Source organism: Sceloporus occidentalis, unplaced genomic scaffold (genome assembly GCF_023333645.1).
Source record: "Sceloporus occidentalis isolate IW3139 unplaced genomic scaffold, rSceOcc1.0.p SCAF_2, whole genome shotgun sequence".
NCBI lineage: Eukaryota > Metazoa > Chordata > Lepidosauria > Squamata > Phrynosomatidae > Sceloporus > Sceloporus occidentalis.
In genome coordinates, this window is record NW_028316982.1 from 197,138,147 (window position 1) to 197,162,758 (window position 24,612).

The 24,612-nt window shown below is 37.5% G+C and overlaps 1 long non-coding RNA gene across 3 annotated transcripts in view; it reads right to left on the bottom strand.

Annotated features, from left to right (window-relative positions):
- LOC149319527 (uncharacterized) overlaps positions 1 to 24,612 on the bottom strand; it is an 81,344-nt gene that overhangs the window by 44,227 nt on the left and 12,505 nt on the right. The window contains exon 1 of one of the 3 annotated variants that reach the window (XR_016279876.1): positions 2,052 to 2,139. The exons of the other annotated variants lie outside the window; for them this stretch is intronic. This is a non-coding gene — a long non-coding RNA (uncharacterized LOC149319527). Of the gene's footprint in view, positions 1 to 2,051; positions 2,140 to 24,612 lie in introns of those variants that run through there. 3 annotated transcript variants of the gene reach the window in all.

The window sequence follows — 24,612 nt, forward strand, 5'->3', positions numbered from 1 at the left end:
CAAAGATAAGAACACTTGATCAGACCCGACACCTTTCTGATCTAGCATTCTCTTTCCACACCAACCAAACAAGTAACAAAGGAAAGCACAACGGTATCCTGCACATGTTCCCCGGCAACTGGTATCCAGATGCGCACTGCTTTGTAAACTGCCTTGATACTAGAGCTATTATATAGATTATATAACTGGTAGCTTCTGATCACATCCTTCAGGAATTTGTCTAGTCCTGTTTCACAGCCATCCAAATTATCTGTATCTTATGATAAAAATAATCAATTTTTAAACTATGCACTGAGCACATCCTTTTATCTCTGGAACTACGGAAATTTTCCATCATTCCACTAAACTGGATGGCCACAGAATATGACTCCTACACCTGTAGTGGTGGCACTGTTGCGTACCAAAGCCCATGCACACTGTTGACTGATTAGCGTATACATGTGAAAATGCTTTTGCAGCTCTCAAAACAGAAGAGGTTCATGATTCAATGGCTAGATTGTATAAAAGCTATATTTTTTTTATTTTATTTTTTAAATTATCTTTATTGGAAAATTGTTTACAAATTAAAAGGGGCAAACGATATCTTAATACATGCCATGTTGTCTTTTCGCACCTTCCCCTTCAAACCCCCCCCCCTTACTATTCTACTCTCTTTGTTCCTTATATTAGCTATAACATCTACTTTCCTCAAAAAGAAAAAATAACATTCCACTCCTTTGCCTCACTAGTAATAACCACTCTCCAGCTTGGTCGTCAAAGATTGTACATTGTATAAAAGCTATATTTTAACCAGGTTATTATCACCAACTCTTGGATATGTAGGTGGTTCCTTACTGTGGCATGAAGTAAATGAAGTATTTGCATTGCAATCATAATCTGCTTTATATTATGGCAAAATCTCTTCCCATCCATAATCACTCTACAAGGCACACATAGTAGATTGAACATAGCACAGAACCACTCTCATGTATTAATTCCTCTTGAACTCAAAATAAATACAGAATCATACACGTAAGAACCATTTCTTTTCCCATCCACCACCTTGTGTTGTTGTATGCTTTCAATTAGTATTTGACTTTAAAGTGGCCCTACCACAGGGTATTCTTGGCAAGATTTGTTCAGAGGGGTTTTGCCTTTGCCTGCCTCTTGCTCAAAGTCACAGAATGGGTTTCCATGATTGAGCTGGGATTCAAACCCTGGTCTCTAGAGTTCTAGTCCAATGCTCAAACCACAATACCAAGCTGGCTCATCCACCATCCTGGCCACCCTTAAATGAGAAAAGAACGTTATCATATGATTTAAACTAGTAAAAAACCTAGACCAAATTACAAGGAAGGGGATGTAGTCCAAAGGTTAGGCAGTATGAACTGTTCAGTAGTGAAAATGACCATCTCAGTAGATGGCATTAGAGGTTTCAAAAGGGAAGCTGGGGTCTGGGACAGTGTAGCAGCAGATTTTCTATACTGGCAGAGAGTGGAATGGATTACCTTCTGAGGTTCATTCCAACCCTGTGATTCTGTGATAGTCTAGCATTGGATATTTTCCTCCTCAGCACAGGCAAAACTGACCTGCTAAAAAACCAGCTGGAAAATTACATTGAAGTGGGCCAGGTCTGGTTTGGATTTTTTAAAAAAATTGTTCTTTGTTTGCTTTTTTTTAAATGTGTGGTATCCTGGCTCTTTGACTCATACTCATGTTAGGAATTCCCCTCCAAACATGGTTTTTTTGATACACTTGCAATATGACAAATGGTTTCATTACAAATGAAATAAGCATTCAGTACCACCCAGGAAAACCACTATATTTAGAAACAGAATATTTCCAATAAATAATCTGCAGTGACGAGAAGCAGACTTTATTTTCAAAAAGAAGAAGGAGAACAAGAAGAAGAGACAAAATCCCCAGGTGTTTTCTAGCCTCCCCATACCCAGTATCAACAGAACACCCAGGAGGCAATGAAGGAGACGTTTTGCACAGTTGTCACATAGCAGGGACGGGGAAGAACGGCTTTAAAACTCTTTCATGCAGCATATCATCAACAAAGATCTTACCTGGGCTCTTGAGTGTTCCTTCCCCCCCTCAGATACAATTAACTGGGTATCAGTTGATCACCTGACTGAAGTTTGAGGGAGGGAAGTCAGCTGACCATCTTTTCAAGCTGTCTTAAGCTTAAATGCTCCACAGTACTTTGTCATGTGAGTCAGGACAGAACCAGCTGTCATTGCTTCAGGAAGAAAAAAAAAAGGGAAATGGGCCCCTCTGTTCCCACCCTCTTCCTCCTTCCTCTCCCTTTCTCATACGCCTCCCCCACCATCTTTCCCCTAGCCATTCTTCAGCCTTTCATTCTGTTCCCTGCCTCTATGGCTGGGGTCTCTCCCAAGGGAAGCCAAATTCCACAACATGAAAACATTTCCCCTGCATCTTCAGGTTTCTCAACCTCAAATAACTCCCCCCTCCCCTCCTCACCCCCCCCCCCCAAAAGGAAATCAGAGAAAAGGCACCACATTCCACAACTCTCAGTCAGCCCTGGCAAGCTATGAGGCATTTTCAGTCACACAGTACAAAATGCATTAGTCAGAGCTGAAAGACCACACACTTTGTACCACTACCATGCGCTCTGAGAGTGGTCTGGGCTCAGCTATTGGGGGCAGGGAGGGAGAGGAGAGAGAGGGAGAGAGAAAGGCTCCTATCAGTCCTTGTCACTTTACCTACATTTTCCCCCCTTTCAGGAAAAACTTAGTTGGACGCATCAGTTTGCTGTGGAAAAATCTTAGCCTCCCAATTCAGATGGCATGTTCTTGAAGGAGTAAACACCACCCTCTAAAGCAGAAATGTATTGTTCCAAAGACTGTGAGGCATTATCTTAAATCAGAACTTTTTATCTCCCTAATGGTTATGTTCTTGGGAAGCCCAGGGAGAGAAAAAGTGGAAGTAATGCTACATGGTTCAGATTCTCCTAATCCACATATATTTTCAATTCTGTCATTTGTCTTCTTTCTTTCTGATCCACACTTAAAAAAAACAACAGATTTTTTTGATCAATAGACACACACAAACACTTAGGTTTTTGGAAGGACTTGTTTGGGTATTTCTCTGCCACTTTCTCTGTGTGGAAACAGTAATAAGAAGAGAGGGCTTCAGTATAAAAAAGAAAAAGGCAGCATTCCAAATCCACATGATCTAATCGTTCATCCATCTGCTCTCTGCTTTGCCCCCTCCTTTCCCTTATCTGTTGCCTGAAGGCAATTTAGCACTCACTAGGCATACCAGTTCAGAAGGAAATCAAATGCCACTTTGAAAATCATGTTCTGGGGAGGGGGGAAACCAAGCACATGTTGTTGTCCATTTACAGAAATATATTGTATACACCCCAGACCTGAAATTCATACTCTGCATGGGGCTGTCCCTAAGAGATCCTGATGGTGCCATTGGCGTCTTTAAATGAAGAGTGAGAGGAGGGGAAAGTACCTTAACTGGGTTTCTTTTTCCTTGCAAAAAAAAAAAAAAAGCACTGGTTTGAAGGCTAAAAACCTAACATTACACACCAGAAAGGAACTTAGGTATTTCTGCAGCTTAAAAATAAGAGACAGTTTTTGTGCAAGGTCTGTGTGTTCACTTCTGTTTATTTTAAAGGCTATATGAACTTTTAAAGGTTATATTTATAAGTATATAAGTACAGGATACATGGACATAAATTTGGAGTAAGGTTATTATTTTCAATAATAAGATCAATATTTTCACAGTATAATGTCATGTACTACTAAGCCTTATACTATAAACTCACACAATGTAACTATTTTAAGGTATGAACATTTCATGAAAGCAAAAAACATAACGTATTTAGTTACTGTACTTTACTTTTCCTGGATGTATTTCAAAAAACTTTCTGAAATATATCGAGGAAAAGTAAAGTAACTGAATTACTTATTTGGTCTCCTTTTATTCCTAAAATAAAGCTGAATCAAACAAAAGGAATATTGGGAGGGATCTCCACCAATTGCTAGAAAGTTACATATTTGATGGACTTCCAAAACCAATTATAGCAGCTGCTAAAATATCACAAGAGCAAAAGTGGGACCGAACTATATGTCAGCATTATAACAAAGCAGCTCAATGAATGAATTAAGTAACCTACTATTAAAGGTGATGGAGGGAGATGGATCTTTTACTCCATAATTCCTTTGAATATTTAAATACCGTTCTGCTGTCATATTGACTAGTTGTGCTAAGAAAGATTTTTATCAGTCATACTGCATGGTGCTGATACCATTCTTGTGAGTAATATTTCAGTTATTAGGAAATTTTAAAAGAAAGGCATGAACCGTGTTTGCCATGGCTAAAGGTCAAAACATAATAATTATCCAGTACAATGCTATATTTGTTTAAACTTTGCTGCTGAAATAAAAAAGAAAACTTTAAAGTTTTTTTGTAAACACACACACACACACACGTTTTAACAGACTTCCATCTCTCTCTAAACCACCTCTTCCATCTCTCTCTCGATAGCTTGTTATCAAAAGATTTTAGAAAGGGTAAGGTCACTTATACCTAAGAAAGTTGAATAATAATTAGTTGCTAGCTAATAGTAATGGAGAAAATCTAGAACACAAGCCATCTTATATCTTACTATCAAGGTTCATATCTCATCTTAACAGTCAGTACTACAGAGAAAATAAGTTTAAGATCATCTTAATTTCACTAATATTGTACACCAGTCCTTATACACAAAAGAGATTTTACAAGCAAACCAAGCTCTGTAAATCAAGAGGAGTTGGCAAGATTATAGTACTTTAATATAGAGAACGTAATATATTTGATTAGATTACAAACAAAAAAATCTTGTAAGGTATATAGTGGTTTTGAGAGCCAGCACTGTGTAGTTGTTTAAGTACTGGAGACTGGAGTTTGAATTCTCACTCTGTCTTGGAAAGCCACTGGGTGACCTTGGGCAAGTCACATTCTCTCAGCTATAGAGGAAAACAAAGGAAAGTCCATTCTGAAAAAAATCTATTGAAGAAAACTTTGTGATAGGTTCACTTTAGAGTCACCATAAGTCTGAAACAACTTGAAGGCAAAGGATATCAAACATAATATCTCTTTTGTAAGTGCAAGTCAACCCCCATTCATGAAGAATTTGTGTTTGTGGGCGTTACTTCTTAAACAAGTACAGATGTTGAAGTAAGGGGAAAAAAGAGATATCACAAAAGAGAAGAGCAGCTCAACACATTTCAACAAACATTTTGCCCAAAACTAGCAGTAGGTACATGTGAAATGAAACAAACATGTTTGGTAAGACTTGCTTAAGTAAAAATCTCTCAATATTTTCCAGGGATGTCCTTTCTCCCCTTCACCAGCCTCCACATTTCTTATAATTTCCACTTTGGTGGCCAGACTTATCGACCTATGCTTTTTAATATTCTGGAGGTAATTGTTGAGGTAACAGCATTCAGTGGAGTCATGCTGGCCACCCGACCACCAGAGCAGTCCTTGGACAATGCTGGTTCTTTGGCTTAGACATGGAAATGAGCACCACCCCCTACAGTTGGTTACGGTTGACATTCATGTCAAGGGACTTCCTTTACATTTACCTTTAATCTAATTAAACACCATTTCTACTCAGCTCAGTTCCATATAGGCTTCCCTAAAACTCCCATACAGAAATCTAAATCAAACTTTCACTATGATGCCCTTTCCAGTATTCAACCATCCAGCTGCTACTGCTGCATTTTGAAAGTTCTCTTGTTCATCCGATTCCAACACCATTTCCATTTGCTTCCTGAATCCTCCTGCAAATGTTTTCAGGAGCTCTTTGAAGGTTAAAACCTCCCTCAACATTCCACATTTGTCTCACTCAAGCAGAAGTCTTCCAGTTCAGCTATAAGTTAAAGTTACATTAGCTGAGATCCAGAAACAGATACATGTCTTAGAGCAGCCTCAGGATCATGTTTTCCGATGCATGTTTGGCAGAGTATCATTTGCTTTTTTCCTTCTATGGCATGTTTTTTTAAGTCCACAAATGTTCTATAATTTGAATATCTTCCTTGACATTATCACATTTTAACACAGCCAAATTACTTTAAAATGCTCATGTTAGTCTTAAGAACAAATGTTGCTGTGATGCTGTTTGCAGTTCTTTCATTTTACAGATACTTTCCTTAAACTATTGTGGTAATCTATGCAAATAGCCTATCAGGTGGAGATGGGGAATAACTGGTTCTGTATCTGTTGTGGTGATGACCTCATAATCTCATCATATGGGTTCCACAGCAAATGACAATGGGCAAATAATGCTAGTCATAGTGCAAACAGTATGGTTCTGTTTGGACTAAGCAACAAAAATGTCTACAATGTAATTTATTTTTAATGCGATCCAAAGCACAAAACAAGGCAAATCACCATAGCTCAGCACTAGTTTGCACACTTCCACTGCATCATGAGGAGAGAAGAAATACTGGGAAAATATTTTAAAAGAATACAATAAGGAGCTTAGGTGGCATATTAATCACTTTCTAAAAGAGATAGGCATATATCTACCATGCACCATAATGATCTTCATTGACTTTTATGGCAGAATAAGAGAAAAATTGCTTTTTATATACTGAAATGAAGTCACATTTTACTTTAACAAGATCTTATGTAGAACAAGGAAACTGGGGAAAAAGGAAAGTGAAAAGGAGTGTCAAAGGGATCAATTATTTGACTTTACATAACAAGAACTTCTGTAGAACAAGGAAACTGGCAAAAAAGGAAAGTGAAAAGAAGTGTCAAAGAGGTCAGTTATTTCCAAAACACTTTGAGGTGTACTGATCACTACAATAACAGATGATCAGCTAGAATGTACATTGGTCAGGATTGGTGGTACAGTGTCAAGGCAACTTTTAGTGGGAAGAAAATTTCCTTCAGACAACTGAGTGCTGCCCAAATGAAGAGTAAAAAAAAAGGATACAAACATGCATAAGCAAGACAGAAGCAGACAATAAGCACTGTGAGCAATGTATAGGGAGCCAGCATGCTGTTGTGGATTGAGCATTGGACTTGGACTTTGGAGAACAAGGTCTGAATCCTTCCAAGTCACATTCTCTCAGCCTTGAGGATGACAATAGAAAACCCCCTCTGTAGAAACCTGCCAAGAAACCCCAGTGATAGGCTCACCTTCGGGATCACCATAACTCAGAAATGACTTGAAAGCACACAACAACAACTATAATCTCTAACATCATCAAGATCAACAACAAATTATTCTTTATTACTGTTCTTCAGAAACAGGAGATGAGCAAGAAAGTCAGTCAGACCACTGGAAGTCAACAAAGTGATAATAATTGCACTCAGGAAATAATTGCATATGGAAATAATTGTTTCCACCTATCTTAGCTGCATTAGACATAAAGAATATGTCCATGCCTGAACTGATATTTTTAAGAAGTGAGTAAGAGAAACTGAGGCAAACCATAGTTAACAGGTGATAAATTCTGGAATTACTTGCCATTTTTTTTTAAAAAAATCATCAGGTCAAGATAGTATCTGAGTTAATTAAAAACTCCAGGTTGAAATTATTTGGGCTTCGGCTTGGTACCAGACACTGGAGAGTGGTCAATATAATGCCAGTTCTGAACAAATGGCCAAAGAGGATCTGGGCATGAGTGTTCAATAAGTTCCATTCCAAATAAATATGTGGAAGACATTATTAAAGATTACAAACCACTCTGAAGAACAAGTCTTGTTGAAGAAGTATTAACATGGCTTCTGCAAAGATGTAATCTGTTAGAGGACTCCAAGAGTTCTGATGAACATGTGAACAGGGTGATCCATTAAATATTTGTTTATTTGGGCTTCCAAAATGCTTTTGACAAGGCATTTACCAAAGACTCATGAACAAAGATATTAGTCATGGGATGGGAAATCCTCTTATGGATCATTAGTTAAAAAACAGGAAGTGGCATACATGATTAGTTTTTGTAAAGGTGTGAAATAAAAATGCCCCCTCCCCAACAACTCACATTGAAACTGGAGCCTTTTAACTTCTTCATGAGTTATCTGAAGTAACAGGTAAAAACAGTAATAGTCATGTTTGCTGACACCACCAAGTTACTTAAAGTAGGGCTGGTGAGTAGTGGTGATTTGGAAGTTATTCCTTGTCTTTCTCCAGAGTAAGACTTTTTTTCTTAATGTTACCCCTACTCCTACTCCTGTAAAAAACCACTTGCTCCTTTACTCCTTACTCCTACTCCCCAGCCCTGATTTAGAGTAGATGGGGATAACTGTGAAATAGATCTCTCTCTCTATAGAAAACATGCTTCAGTGTAGGCAAGTGTAAAGTGATGTATTGTTGTATGACTTCAAGTCATTTCCAATTACAGTGCCCCTAAGGCAGTTTTCTAGGGCTGCGAGTACATGACTTACCTAAGGTCACCCAGTGGGTTTCTATGGCCAAATGGGGAACTGAACCCTAATCTCCAGTGTCATAATCCAACACTCCTATCACTACTCCATGTTGGCTCTAGTTGTGCATAAATTCCCAACCTCATATATAAACTGATGGGATCAGAGCTGAAATGAGCTTGGGGTTGCACTGGACAGCTCAAAAAAAATTTCAAACCAGTGTTGAGGCTGATTCAACAAAAACTAATTCCATATTAGGAAAAATAAGAAAAGGAATCAAAAACAAAATTGAGAATATCATACTGCTCTTGTACAAAACTATGGTAGAAGTACTTCTGGAATACTGTAAAGGATGAAGAAAAGAGCGAACAAAGGCACGTTACAGACGCGCCTATAGTGCGTATTAGGGTTAGGAAGGGGCGTATTAGGGTTACGAAGGGGTGTCACTTCCTGACGTCCCTAACCCTAGTACGGACTGGGTCCATACAAAATGGCGGCGCCTGTTCCACACGGGGGCCACCATTGCTACATCACGACCACGCTGCCTCTAAATGGAGCAGCGCAGAAGTGATGTACTGGGGCTGCGCGAGGGCGCCTGGGGTGCCCCTTCCATGGCCCCGGAAGGAGCTCTGTTTCGGAGCTCCTTCCACCTTTGCATCGCTGGGCGCAGCCTTTACATGGCTGCACCAGCGAGGCAGAGCAGAAAGGGGCCAAGCGGCCCCTTTCTCCTCCTCCCTGCCACCGCCAGGTGTCCTTGGGGCTTGAAGCCCCAAGGACACCCCTTTCCAGGGGAAGCAGCCTTTTGCCACTTCCCCGCAGCCTGGAAAGCAGTGGATTGGGGCCTCAGAGGCTGCCGTTGTGGCAGCTGAGGCCCCAATCCGGCGGGGAAAGGGCCGGATACTGGCCGCCCCAAACAGGTGGTCTGTAACGCACCAAAGTAAAGAATTTGTTCATTTGTAAGCTGACTTAAGTCTGAGTTTGGCAGGGGGAAGGGGGACTGGGTTACAAATAAAGTTAATAACAATACAGTATTAATAAATCTAAAAGAGAGTGGATCAATACCTTTCTGAGCAAAGGTTACATTTCAGGTTTTTTTAAAGCTTAAAGATATATAAGGGGAGACATACTATAGATATATAAAATTATGCATAAGGTGTGAAATGGATTGGAAACCTCCACCCCGCATACTCCTGGAATCTGGGTCTTCTAGTGAGCTGGACCATGGGAGATTCAGGACAAATAAAAGTAAGATGCAGAAAAGAGCAAACAAAGTAAAGAATTTGTTATTTACAAGGATTTATTACTTTTCCCCCCATACTCAGAGCACTGTTAAAGAATGCAATCCACTACCACAAATATAGTGATGGGACACCAACATGGATAGCTTAAAAAAGATTAAACAACTCTTCAGAGGGTATAACTATATATATATATATGCATTTGATGACTACATGAAGACTGAGAAGATAATAGTGATTCACAACTTCATCTAGTGCAATATTACTGGGTCAGTTTCATGTTCTCTTTTGCAGGTTTTTACTCTCTGGTTCTGTCCCAGCTGTAAAATTCTACTCTCCCAAAGTCCTGAGCATAGCACTCTGATACTGCTGAAAATATATTACATTTCAGAGGAGTCAGCAGTTAGTAACTTGGGAATTAAATTAGGATTGGCAGGGTGTGCTAAGTTTTTTTCTATAAAGATTTTAACAGTTCATTGTATGCCTTTTAATTAAACCTTCTTTAGTAAGCCTTCTTAGAAACATTTGACTTTCAACGATATATATATATATATTTAAATAGAAACCAGTAACTTTTTTATAATTTGTGATGCTATACTAGAATCAGCAGAGTATGTTATAAATTATAGTTCCTCTGATTTAAACACAATTTAGTTCCACATTTGTGAAGCTTTCAGTTAAATCTAACTGCTTATGGATATCAATACAAGTTGTCCAGAAGCCTTCACCAGACCTTGTATTCTTATAGCAAATGGCATAAAATGCATTGAAAAATATCAAATCATGACAACTGAATTATAATGTAACTACCTTAGTACCATATATTCCTGTAGCATTTCAAGCTAAAGAAGCATCTGTTTGTAGTTTGACACATATTACGTTGTTGTTGTTAACTGCCATCAAGTCAACTTCAAATTACAGCAACTATACAAATGTGAGACCTCCAAGTCAACCTGTCAAGAGCAGTGGCTCAGCTCTTGCCAACTCAGGATTATAGCTTCCTTGTGAGTCTATCCATCTGTAATGCAGTCCTACTGCCTTCTGCCTTACCAAGCATTAGTGCAGTGATGGCCAACCTTTTGGAGGCTGCGTGCCATAACTGAATTTTATTGCGGCACTGGGCTCTATCCAGTGCTGAGAGGGACTTCTGCCCTTTAGGGGTGGGGTTTCCGCCCTTTAGGGGCAGGACTTCTGCCCCATTTTCCCAGCCTCCAGCTGTCTCAGAGAGACGGCTGGGAAATGCTGGGGAGAAGAGCCAGAAGTGCTTGTCTTTTTAGCAGTCCATGGTATCCGTAGAACTCTTCTCCAGTTCTTTCATAGCTGCCCTTCCAGGTCCTACCCTTCTTCTGTTTTCTTGACTGCATTCTCCATTCTGATTAATGGCTGAGCCAAGGTATGGAAAATCTTGAACTATTATTTTTGTTTTCTTAATGTTCAACTATAAACCTGTCTTTGCACATTCTTCCTTGGCTTTCTTCAGTAATCATTCCAAGTCTTTGCTATTTTCTACTAGTATTATGATGTCACATATATATCTTAATTTTTTAATTTTCTTCCTCTAATGTTCATGCCACCTTCCATTCAGTCTAATGTTGTTACATATGATACAGTGGTCCCTTTGTATTTGCTGGGGTTTGATTTCACAACTCCCCCATGTATACTAAAATCTGTGGATGTTCAAGTCCCATTAAATACAGTGGAGTGGTAAAATGGTGGCCCTTATTTAAAATGGCAAAACTAAGGTTTGCTTTTTGGAATTGTGTGTGTGTGTGTGTGTGTGTGCGTGCGCGTGTGCGCGCGCACACACACACACACACACACACTTTCAAGCTGTGGATGGTTGAATGCATGGATATAGAATCTTTGGATATGGAGGACCAAATGCATGTTCAGCATACAAGTTAAATAAATGAGGTGATAAAAGGTAGCCATTCCTGATTCCTTTGCCAACTGGTAACCATTCTGTTTCTCTGTATTCTGTCCTAATAGTAGCCTCTTGTCTTGAGTACCAAACCATTTCTTTCAGAGTGATTCATAGTTTTCCATGCTCTATACAATCAAAAGCTTTGCTATAGAAACATAGACTGGTTTTCTTTAGAAATTTCTTTAGCGCACACATTGTCCAACCTATGTTTGCAATATGATGTATAGTTCCTCTTCTATTTCTGAACAATACAGCTTGGACACTTGCATGGGAAATTAATACAATGGTTACTGCAATCTCTGGTGCTTCCTTTCTTGGAGACCAGAATGCATATTGAGCATTTCCAATATGTGGCCCATTGTTTTGTTTTCTATATTTGTTGACAGATTTCACTTAGACCTAGAGTAAATTCTGTGTCTGTAGATTGAAACAACTCTATTGTTATGCCATCTGTTCCTGGTGATTTATTTTTCCCAAGTGCTTTCAGTGCAGCTTCCACTTCACTTTCTAAAACTGGAGGTTCCTCTGCCTATGGTTCTTCCTCAAATGAATCTGTGATCCTTTCATCTCTTTATATAGTTCTTCTGTGTATTGGTTCTATTGTCCTTTTATTTCTACTTGGTCATATAATGTGTTCCATTGCTGATCATAGAATATCCCCACTGTTGGCTTATCTTGTTGAAAAGGTCTTTTGTTGTTCCTTTTTTTTTTCTGTCACCTTCTATTTCGCTGCACTGATTATTATAGTAGTTCTCCTTGTCCCTGTGCACAAATCTTGAACAGCTCCATTCAGAGGTCTGACTCTTTCACCTTTTACTTTTGCTTCTCATCTGTTCTTAACTGCTTGAAGAGTAGCTACTATTACTACATTTTAATATGGAGAAGTCTACATATTATTACTAATGTGTATACAAAATTATTTCAGAATTCAAGTTCAAAATCCTGCTCCTCTGAAAAAAGATAATATTAATAATATATTAATAATATTTGGACTGGATCCAGGTTTAGTCTTATTTAGTTCAGCCTCAATGCAATCAAAGGGAATTTTAAATTTCCAACAGTAATTTCCAAGAGTATTCTCTTAAGTATGACTATTTGTCTTTATCCATATCTATATCTTTTCAGTTGCCAGCCTTAACAAGCCTAATGTATGTGTTTTTCCTTGCGTAACTGTCTTCAGTTAAATCCACTTCCATCTTGGAACACAAGGAAGTATGCTTTGTAGGTTTGCAAGGGGGAGGAAAGTGTGCTTAGCCAACAGAATGACTCAGGAATTTTATTCAAGAAGGAGAGTAAGGTGACAATACATCACTCTCCCCCTCCCAGAATATCTTTGCAAGTGGTGGCTTAGCTACATGGATTCTGGGTCCTTTTCACCCCTGCTACAATTCTGTCCTCAAACATTATGCTTTTCACCACAGGTATGAATACAGATTTTCCAATGAGAGTGTCTGTATCATAGTATAATGAAAGCATAACACATAACCTTAACCCCTTCAGCTCTAAAAAAAAATCATTAGCTCCATGAGACAGAAAAAATATTCTGAGGGATTGCATGATCTTCTTCCTAGTTTTGATTTCTAAATTCATTTGCATAGGATCAAATATGAGAAGGAAGACATTTTTCTCTCTTTATATACACATGGGAGTACTTCCAAGAGAATATGAGGCTAATAAATTGAATCTATAACATATGTAAAGATAATGAAGCAGCCATGCAGGTAATGAAAAGGGGAAATTTGATCCACCACATTTAGTTTCTGACACATGTTATAGGGATCAACAATAAATTCTCCAATCTGGAGGATGCAAGAGTTGAGTCAAACTAACAACTCTCTCTTTTTTTTTTTTTTCTTTTTCTTTTTTGCTTTGGTCTAGATTCAAAGCAATGGTTAACTTTTGGTTCATCTTCCAAAGCTGAAAATTATTTCCTCATTTGCTATATTTCCAGGCATACAAGCCAAACTTCAGAAAAAGCAAAGGTTGCTGTGTAGTACAAATGCTTATACCTTTACATAAGCCTTTACAATACATATCTTTATATATTCTATTGGCTTTTTGAACAATTTGCAACAATTTCACATACAATATATAAGTATCCCAAGATAAATTCCTGGTGAAATTTTAGATGGATAAATGCAGGCAAACACCTGGTAAATTGGTACAGAAATGACTTGCAAAACACGCTGAAAACAATACAACAACTTCTGGTACGTTACTTCAGCATTCCTCCCAAAAGTGCTATGATTATGGAGTCTTACTAAAATCATTCCCTGATTGGAACCTAGAGCTATTAGTTATAAACTATATATATACACAGAGAGAGAGAGAGAGAGAGAGAGAGAGACCCTTCTGACATTTTCTTTTTATGGAGTGGTTGCTGTGAGAAGTTCAATATTGTATATCAGATCTTCCAGGATATCTAAGTACTTACCAGAGAGAGAGAAAAGAAGTAATGTGTCAGCTGGGTTAGTATGAGTGTCATGGCTCTGAGGAGACACAGAATCAATTACTCTGGAAGCACCCTGATATCCCAAGAGACAGAGCAAGCAGGTATCTCACTCAGGACCAAAATAATCTTAGAACATTTCTAATGAAATGTAATTATATTATTTTTACACAAGATGGTTAATACAGTATCTCTATTTAAAAATAAATAACTGAAAACCTAGGAGGAAATCTGCTTAGCTATCAATTTAAACTATGCTTCTCACAATGTGCCATATATATATATATATATATATATATATATATATATATTGTGATCCACAGAAATAATTTCACATATTTAACAGTTTCCCAGATCCCTATAAGTATATTCAATTCTATAATTTATACTATCAATTTCTACAAATGTATAATATTTCCTTCAAAATTCATGTCTACTGCTGCTCTAAGTCAACGATTTTGTGTAAAACCCACCACTACTCTATCTTGTCTTCAGAAGAAAGTGCTGTGTCACCATAGCAATACTTTCCCCTTATTTATATTAGTTCCCACTAGCTTGTTCTAGGTTTTTGCACTTAGCAACCACAGCTGTCCTTGTTCTGCCTATATGTCTAATCTTCCTTGGAAATCTTTCAACAACATTTTTACTATCAGTACACACTATGAGCCCCTAGCTCAATGCTTTCAAACAAATTTTATAAGCAATCTCCATGAGATGAATTTGAGCATTTCTTTAACAGACTGGTAGTCTGTCATGCCCCAGTAAATGGTGTTTGATGATTTAGTCTGCATCTACAATAAATCCATGATTCTAACAATGTGATCTTTATGTTGAGTCAAAGAATCAACACAAATAGAATATTTTTAGCAGCTTAACTTTAACTTAGTTGCTTAACAGTACAATTATACCCTGAAACTATTGACACTTCCCACTGGCTGATAATTCCTTGCTGTAAACTGCAAAAACTGTCCACATTCCATAATACACTTGTGTCTCTAAAGACTCAGTAAACTATATGTAAGATCCCCTGTACAATAAAATTGCCCTTCCCAATTTGCAAGGCAAAGGATATAAGAATGCCATTATCTCCCATCTCCTCACATAGATGGAAAAGCAGATGAGGCAGTGCAATTTTAACTGAAAAATTGGCCCATGGCAATTGACTTAATCCTGGGTCCCCACCCCATCCTCACTGCTCTGATTCCCACTCACTGTATAGTATTTGTACAGCCACTTACTGCTTTCTTTCTTTCTTTCTTTCTTTCTTTTTTAAGAACTGTGAAACTCTACAAGCTTGTGAGCCCCAGGTAAATGCTCTATCAATTCACTCCCATGGCTTAACACTGTAATAGTATGTAAACTATAAGTAATAAGTCATAAGTATATAAATTGAAAATCACTCAGAGATATTCAGGGCAACAGACAGTGAGTGGAATTTTTTTTAACATAGCATGTTAGATTTTTAGGAGGTTTTAGAATTGAGTTCTAATGAGTTTAAAATTAAGTCCTAAATATGATTTACAGAGCCCAGCCCTGTTCCATACTGTGCTAGTTTGAGAACTGTAATGACCTTTGAATGGTTGTTTTACACATGATATAATAACAAAAAGTGAAATCTGTTTATCATTAATCTAAATCAGTACATACTGTACAGGGTAATCTACCAGATCAAGACTTTCACACTTTACTCTTCTGCATGTATCATTATTCCAGCTACAATCAAACTTTCTGGATTTTACAGTCAATTTTATTTCAAATGGTTTATAACAAAATCTTCAATTAACAATAACTCTGTTGTTGACAGAGCTAAGTGTGCAAATGTGATATGAACAGCTAAATAAAAACTCCTTTGTTATGTGGGACTAATACAAAAATATATCTAAAACACGGGGTTAAGAGGAAACATTTCACATAAATACTTTCTGTTCTGATCTTCCACAATTCACTGAAAAAATTTATACATATTTTTGGTACTTTATTAATTAAGAATGCAGTATCTATCTATAAGATTTTAATCTAAACATAAAGACAAGACACACTTAAAATGAAAAGACAGGTGAGGACAAGGAAAGGGAGGTTATAGCAAATTCTTTTCTATAGAGATTATGACGTTTTCAGAACAAATTTAGGGAATATTTCCTCAAACTATAATGCAGTAACTTTCATAAATTCAACTGAATGCAATGCAAGAAAAACAGTGTTAGAGATTCCATCCTTAAAGCTCTGAACAAATGTAGAATTCTCCTCAAAATCTATGCAAGTAGATTTCACATTTTATTTTTATTACCCACACATACATGCATGCAGACAAGTAAAAAAGGTGATGGAGTTTTTAAAAAAAAAATCTGTGAGTTTTATATTAGTCTGAAATTGTGGATTAAATCCAATTGCTAGTCCCAAATCGAGTAAACTCACTCAATAAACTACTGAATTGTGAGCTAACACATATGTAAATCCCAATTATTCGAAATGGTCTACTCTACTTGGGGACAATTCATTGAAGCCTTTGTGAGATAAGGCACAGGATTCATTTTTAAAAATAAATCCACATAACATTATTTCCAACTGAATATGCCATTCGCTGCTCTGCCAGGGGAAAAACAGCAGCCCTGCTCCAATATAGCAGCTACATCCTGAAATAGCAAGATTTTTTAAAGAAAAGGAACTTGCATTAGTTGTCTAAACAGATGCAAAAACATTACTACCATGTTACAGGATGGTTTACAAGAAGAAATCCATGAGACTAATATTTCTGTATCACCCAAAATAATTTTGCATCATTTTAACCACTTATGCATCAGTTTAGCCACTAGTGAATAGCCAGAGATATACTAACTAAACAACTGGTTTAATAGATTCACATTCTATGCATTCATATGCTCTTTCATAAATTATGTTTTTGCCATAATTAATATTTTTGCCTGCTTTCCTACAACACTATAAGGCTCCTATGTGACTTTAAATCACTTTAAATGTCTGAGTCCCAGTCCTGGGAAAAGAGCGGGATACAAATAAATATAATAAATAAATAAATAACCACTCCAGTATTAATTTCACTGTTTCTCCAATACATTTTCATTCGTTGTTTATGTCTCTGAACTGAAGTATAATTTTCACGTTCTGAATGCTTACTTTTACTGTTTTTTTAAAACAGGAACAGCTTAGCCTTGCAAACATGTGCACTTAGATAGTGATATAAACTATGAGTTAGGTTTTTCACAATGCAAAGTACTTCATAGTATTCTCCTTGCATATACCGAGGCATTCCTGGAGTTGGAGAAGGTGATGATTTGCAGCTGCCACTTCAGAACCTAATTTCCATGCATTTTGTCCAGCTCATGAGGATAATTAATACGATTTTCCATCCCTCCTTGGGGAAATACAGCTGAAGGAGTAACATATGCTCCCTTCACTTTGTCTTACCAGTTTGTAGTATAGTTCAAATATTGTTTACAGCTTACTTATTCTTCACCAAAAAGGCCTGCACTGAAATCCCCTCTCCTCCACTGATAGAACTCACATATTTTTATTATTATTATTATTCTAGCTTTTAATAGGCTGTAGGAATTTACATCTGACCTGTAGATATCCAGAACAGATTTCTGCAAAACACAGTCAAGTTCCTGGAAAGTCCTTTGTAGTCACCGCAGCAGCAGTTTCCTCTGCAGCAGCCATGATTGGCTTTTGTGTAATGATAGCATTGCACATGACTTTACTGCTGAAGTGGAGGACTGCTGTCCAAGCAGACTTTTCATATGGGAGGGGAGACACTATTCTACAAAATACAACTAAGTACACAAACTAGAGTTTAAAACAAAAATAAAAGAGAAAATGTCTCAGTTTCTTTTATTCTGCCCTATGAAAACTTTTTCCAGCGGTTTCCTCTTCACAAAACTTCCACGTTATGTATCCTGCAGGTTTAAGAAAACAGTAAACAGATTGATAGTATTTTAAGGCACTTCCCCCAACCCAACTGTTTTTATATAGGTGTGTGGAAGTAGTGATAATATTAGTTTTTGTTTTTGTTTTTAGAATGATAGGTATTAGAGGGGTCTATATAATTCAACCCCCCCCCCCTTTGTGGCAGGAAATCTAGACTTGAAGAACCCTGAAAACGCTGCTGTCCAACCTCTCTGCCTGAAGGCCTCCAGCAACTGAGAGCCTGCCATCCCATTACAAAATTGGTTTCTGTCAAACTGTTCTTACCAGCCAGAAGTTTTTTCTGATGTTCAACCAACATCTATCCTCCCATAACATAAAGCTATTAGTTCTCAGGATACCAGATTTTGCCCTCTTTTATGTGACAGCACTTAAAGTTTAAAAAGAATGACAACACAGCTCATCTCATAGTAAATATAGGTAGTTCCTTCAAGCTTTTCTCATAGAATTTGTTTTTCTTATAACTATTATTATTGCTCTTCTCAAAAACTCTTCCAATTTTTCTACATTTGTCTTAAATTTTGACACTTAAAACTGGACACAAATAAGGTCTAAGTCACTTCTGGGGCAGCTTAAAAATCACTTTCACATTTTCTGAAGGTGCATCATACTGCTAACTTAACTTGTGAATGACTACAATCTAGGATTCATTTGACATGTACTATCTCTAAGCCAATTTATTGCCATCATGAACAGCTGTAAACAATGTCCCAGAGTTTCAGCCATTCCTATACAAGGTTACTGTATTTTCCCCCTCAAACAAAAAAGGTGGGATAAAAACACATACAAACAAATCTCTTCCTTTTTGCCACTGGGGGACTTTTTGCCTCAGCCAATGTAATGTCCTATATTTTTCACTGACTCAGAATTGATAGGTATGAAAGCTATGTATTCCACTTGTCGATGAGTTGGCTCTACGCTGAAATTCTCACTGGGATCAGAAAATGCAAGATGCACATGTGAAAGTCTAACCCTAACTCCCACTGTGCTAACTGTACTATAACCCTCAATATACTGGAATTCTCACAGCAGTCAGGAAATACCCAACATTTTGGAGAAAGCAACTTAGTATGGCTCTCCAACCAAATGAGAATCCATCTAACGTTATTATAGTCTAATTCCAATTCAGACAGTTTACCAAACAAATTATCATGTGGGATTTTGCCCAATGTTTCTTCTAAAATGAAGATAAACTATGTTCACAGAATCCCCACCATCCACAAAATCAGGAACCCAATTTTTAAAAATAAAATAGAAATAGCTCAATCTGGCAGAATTTCTTCCTGACACATCCACTGTCATTTCTGGTAATCAAAATGCTCACAAATTCTAATTCTACCCATTTCTCTACAAAGACTAGTGACTGAACCTCAGTTTCCCAGATCTTCCTTCAGCTTTCCTGCCTGTTTTAATGACTGGGATATTTTCATTCTCATATTATCTTCAAGACCACAGAATACCAAAATCCTGAACTGTGTGTAAAATTGGGGGGCTGGAAGAAAGTTGTAATTAGCAAATTAGACATCAAAATGAATTGTACATATGCTATAGAACTTCTTATTCCCTCCAGCCTATATAAGTAACATATTGTTTGATTCACCAACTATCTGATGCTCTTGGTATCGCTTAGACAAGAGGTTGCACTGACTTTAAATTAGTTTCACCATTCACTTTTAATAAAGGGGGGGAAATAAAATGTGGTTTTAGTTAGAACTTTGCAATGGAAATGTAGAGAATCATTCCAGAAAGCCAAACATATTCCCCCTCCTCCATATTTCATGAAATCATTTGCATTAATTCTATATTTGGGGAAATTCATATGAAACGTTAATATGATCACATATAAATAACAAAAGATAGAAATTACCTTCACATTCCCATCAAGAAAGTAAGTTTACATTTCACACAGTAAATGATAGCAAAATTACCAGTACTCTGTGGTTGGTTAGATAAACTTCTTATAGGAAACTATTTCATATGATCATTATTCTGTACGTCAAACTATGTAGCTTACTTTTCCCTTCAGCAACAAAGTCATTTCAAGAAGATGCAGAAATCCCCGCAAATACAACACAAGATCTGGCCCATCTGTTATATCAAAAAAGTGCTTGCACATCCCAGACCTCCACTTCCATTATTATTAGTCATAATACTATTAGTATTAATCATGTTAATGTTATTATTTTTATTATTCAAATCATCATCATTATCACCACCACTTTCTATCCAATCTTTTCCCCAGGAACAGGACTCAAAATGGCTTCCAATCACTTTATGAGGAAGGGATCATCAAACCAATTATTTAAAACTAAGTTGTTGCACAAATTGGTATTTGGCATCAGGGAAAATGTGATGTTTTAGAATGCTGCAAATAAATAATTTAATTTATAATCTCTATATTCCTAATCTCTGGAATATGCACAGTGGTAGTGGACAGAGCTGTTAAAAGGAATAAAAATATTTTTACATTTAGGCACTTTTCATCCTTGAGACTTAAGCCCTGAATTTTTCTGTGTTATTTATATCGACTTCTGATCATGATTTACGCAGAGAGAAAAGTGGAGGGGAAGCATTTTTTTCTGTGTGTTAATGAACAAACATTTTGTTAATTCAGCATAACACATTTCCACTGAAGCAAAATCTGTTTGAAGCTACAAGTACACAAATGTCCCTAGAACCCATGTCACATAACCTAAGGAGCAATGGTGAAACAAACTTAGTCCCTCAAATGACATATTAGGTAGAACAAGAGCAAAAGGCTCTTGGATAAAATAAAGCAATTATAGAACCAGCTCTAGATGTTTTACTATCTTTTAAATACATGGATAGCTTATTGTGGAAATGAAACAAGGAAGCTTTTTGAAAGCCATCGGACAGATATTTGGGAGGCTAAAATACAGAATAGGTAATTTCAAAGTGAGGGGTGGAAGAAGGGTAGAGACAGCAACATTTTGGTGAATGGATTTGCCTTTCAAGATAAGCTGCTTATAAAACGAATACACGACCCACTGATCTGAGTTGGCTTATACCAGCTTGAGTTGACTTACGTTGAACAACTAAAGGAACAGTAGCCTCCCCAGCACATACTGTGCATTCAGTTCTTGGCCTGACTGATCAAGTGTCACAATCAGTTCTCCTCATTATAAATCAGTACTGATTTTTAAGCCAATCAAGGCAATGTTTGGTCTACTTAAATAAAATGTATCTGATTGTGGAAATTAGGCCAACTGTTTTATCTGGCTGTGTAAATTCACTGCTTTAAACTATCTCTCTCCAACACAGCTGTACAGTGGACCCCTGATATCAGCTGGGGTTTGGTTCCAGTACCTCCTGTGCATATCAAAATCCATGGATATTCAAGTCCCATTAAATAAAATGGATAGTGAAATGGTGTCCTTTATATAAAATGACTAAATCAAGTTTTCTTTGTTTTTTAAAAAATATTTTCAAGTCATGGATGCTTGAATCCATGGATAATGAATCTGTGGATATAGAAGGCTGACTATAGTTATAACTTTTTTTCTGACACCAATGACATTTGTCCATTCAGTCTTGCTAACAAGCATGGGATTGTGCAAAATGTTCATTATATCAAATTCACTCAACCAATTTAACCACTACTATTCCAAATGCATGGCTGCCTCTCTCTTGAGTGCATATAATTATCATGTAAAACTGACACTATTCAAGCAGTATTCATGGCTTATCTTGACCACAAGTAGATGTCTAAAGGATGCAATTGTTGCCTGAGTTTATTTAAGTAGAGAAGGGAGCTTACCTATGAGTTTGGAACTCAAATGAGGCCAGCTGGACTAGGCTTCCTTTTCCAAGCTCTACCCTTTTCATCATGAAAAAAGACCTTTAATACAGTAATCTTCATCCCATAAATATCTAGTATTACTGTACACTGCATCTCAGTTGCCTGCTGCTTTGAGTGTAGTCTGAGACCACTGATATAAAAGGGAAACTTCTCAGGGGAATCAATCTCCCATCTTTGGAGGCCCCAGATGAGGGAAGCACAGGCTGACAGGATATCTGACTGGGTGTCTCTGGACTGATGTTATGGCTCAACTTCAGTGCAATATCTGTGCAACACTGGTGTTTGGGGTTTTTTACCCAACTATTTTAGTTGTAGGCTCATGGTTGAAGTTATAGCATCTAGTCATTTTGATCAATAATCATCTAATCAGCTTCAACCCAACTCTCCCATTGCCTGCACAATTGCCTAAAATGGGGACCCTTTTCTGTCAGGAAAATATCAAAATCCACAGGGCTGGAAGTTTTTGAAAAGCTGCCGTTACAGTACTCATTAAACTGCTCAAGCAATCAAAGGGATGTTGATGATTCTCCCCTACCCGCATAGTCACCTGCCTTTTGCCCTCCAGATGTGTGAAAGTACAAGTCCAGTAACTCACAATTACTCCAGCTCCTGATCTACCACCAGCCAAAAGAGGGCATCTATAAAGTACCAAGCTGGAAAGTAAAGTCTACTGGGAGGTAAAGCATTTCCACTATTTCTCTTTCGTTCTCTTTAGATCACTAGCACCTCTATAGAAGAGCGTGCCTAAACACACAAGGGAAAATAGCTGTCCAGTAGGACCACATCTGTCCCAGGAAGCTGAACTGTGATGCTTGGGGGCTGGGATGGGGCTTTTGCTGGGATCTCTGTGTAAATCGGTAAGCTAAAACAGGTCCAGACACAATCAAAAGGCAGGAAATCCAGAGAAGGAAAAACCAGAGAAAGGCAAAGCTTCTCCTCTAAGCTCAAAACAAGGGCAGTGTAGAGGGAGTAAAATCTTGGATAATATTTTACAGTTTAATTCTTCTAAGGCTTTCAATGTAGGCTTTTTGACTCCAATTTAAATGTCAATTTAAGAACTGTAAAAAATAAATTAATTAAAGTCCCCTTCTAAAGTAAACACATGATTGTCTAAAAAAATCTTGTTAACAATTAACACATCAGCCCTCATCCGTTAACTTTTCTATCTTTGCATGTTTTATGCCTAAGCATTCAAGAGGACAGAAACTTTCTTTTCTTCAACACGTTTTAAAGGACAAGAAAATATAAATAGAAAAGGATTAATAAGTACATGTTGATTATAACGTTATCTGTTTATGAATATCTGCTCATACAAATGTCCATTTCATCAAATCAAATCAGTTAGGGACCATCAATCAAGAAATTTTAGGCTCTGGAGGAATAAGCACAAGTTTTATTTGATATTTATTTTGCTGCACTTCTCCACAATGTGCAGTTTTATTTAGCCCTTGGGGTCCATGTAAATGTATTAAGTACCTTAACATCTTATGTTTTACACAATCTGCCAAAATATAATTCCCTTGAATCTAAGATTCCTAGATAACATGTCAGAAGAATACTTTCAAATTTAACTGCATTTACTATACAAGTATATTGGGTGCTGTCATTCTTTTAACCCTCCTGCTGTTCTCTGGTATCTTGATGTCTTCTCCAGAGTATGAATACAAAAGACGATTTCAGATAAGATCTTTGGTCAGCAATGAACATGCAATATAGTAAATTACAGCTCAATATACAGTTTAGCCTGTAGTTTCACATCTGCAAGATGGCTGCTTTGCAAATTATCAAATATTTGTGTATTTGATTATTCCCATCTTGAACTACCTTATGCTTCTGTTTATTGAATTTCTAACTGTTGACTTCAGGGAGTTTGTTCAAAGCATCATAATCACATGGTAGTTTCTAGCTTCCTTAGCATTTAACACCCTTTCCAACTCTTTACCTTTTACAAGTCTGACTGGCACATTTTCCCCCACAATCCATCAAGATGCTAATTAAATTAACAAACAGAAATGAACCAAAAGCAGAAAACATTATAAAGATCCAAGTCATTAAACTATCACTCCAATGTTTGATTTCTTTAAGAGCAAATGATTTCATTGAAGAGAATGGTCTTGCTTTCAATTAACAGGCAAATTTGTGAAAGAGCTTGGGGTTAAAAATTTGCAAACCACATACTGCTGCAGAGAGTCAGAATGGTAGAGTGGTTTGAGTGTTGGATTGGGACACGGGGAGACAGACTCCAAATTCCTGCTTGGCTATAGAAACCCACTGATGATGGTGGGCAAGTCAAACTCCCTCAGCCTCAGAGGAGGACAATGGCAAACCCCTTCTGGCCTTGGAGTCCCCTCAGCTTGTTATCCTGGGGGACTTCGATATCCATGCAGAGACTGCTCTGTCAGGAGCAGCTCAGGACTTCATGTCTGCCATGACAACCATGGGGCTATCCCAAGTAATGTCTGATGCCAGCCATGCAGCAAGACACACTCTGGACCTGTTTTTTTGTTCTGGATAGGATGACAGTGATCTGGGAGTGGAGGAACTCTCTGTAGTTCTGTTGTTGTGGACTGATCATTACCTAGTAGGGTTTAGACCAGGGGTAGGCAACCCTTTTGAGCCGGGGGCCGGGTTGCTGTCCCTCAGACAACTGGGGGGCCAAAGCCCAAAAATAAATAATTAAATAGTTTTTTTAAAAAATTAAATAAATAAATAAACCAGGACAAATGTAGGACAAAATTTTCCAATGGAGGGCACTTTTTTATAAAAAATGGAGGACACGCGAAAAAATTTGCTGATTTTTTTAAAAATGTTAAGATAAATGCATGTTTCTGAGGCTTCTATAGACAATTGCCCCACCATGCCC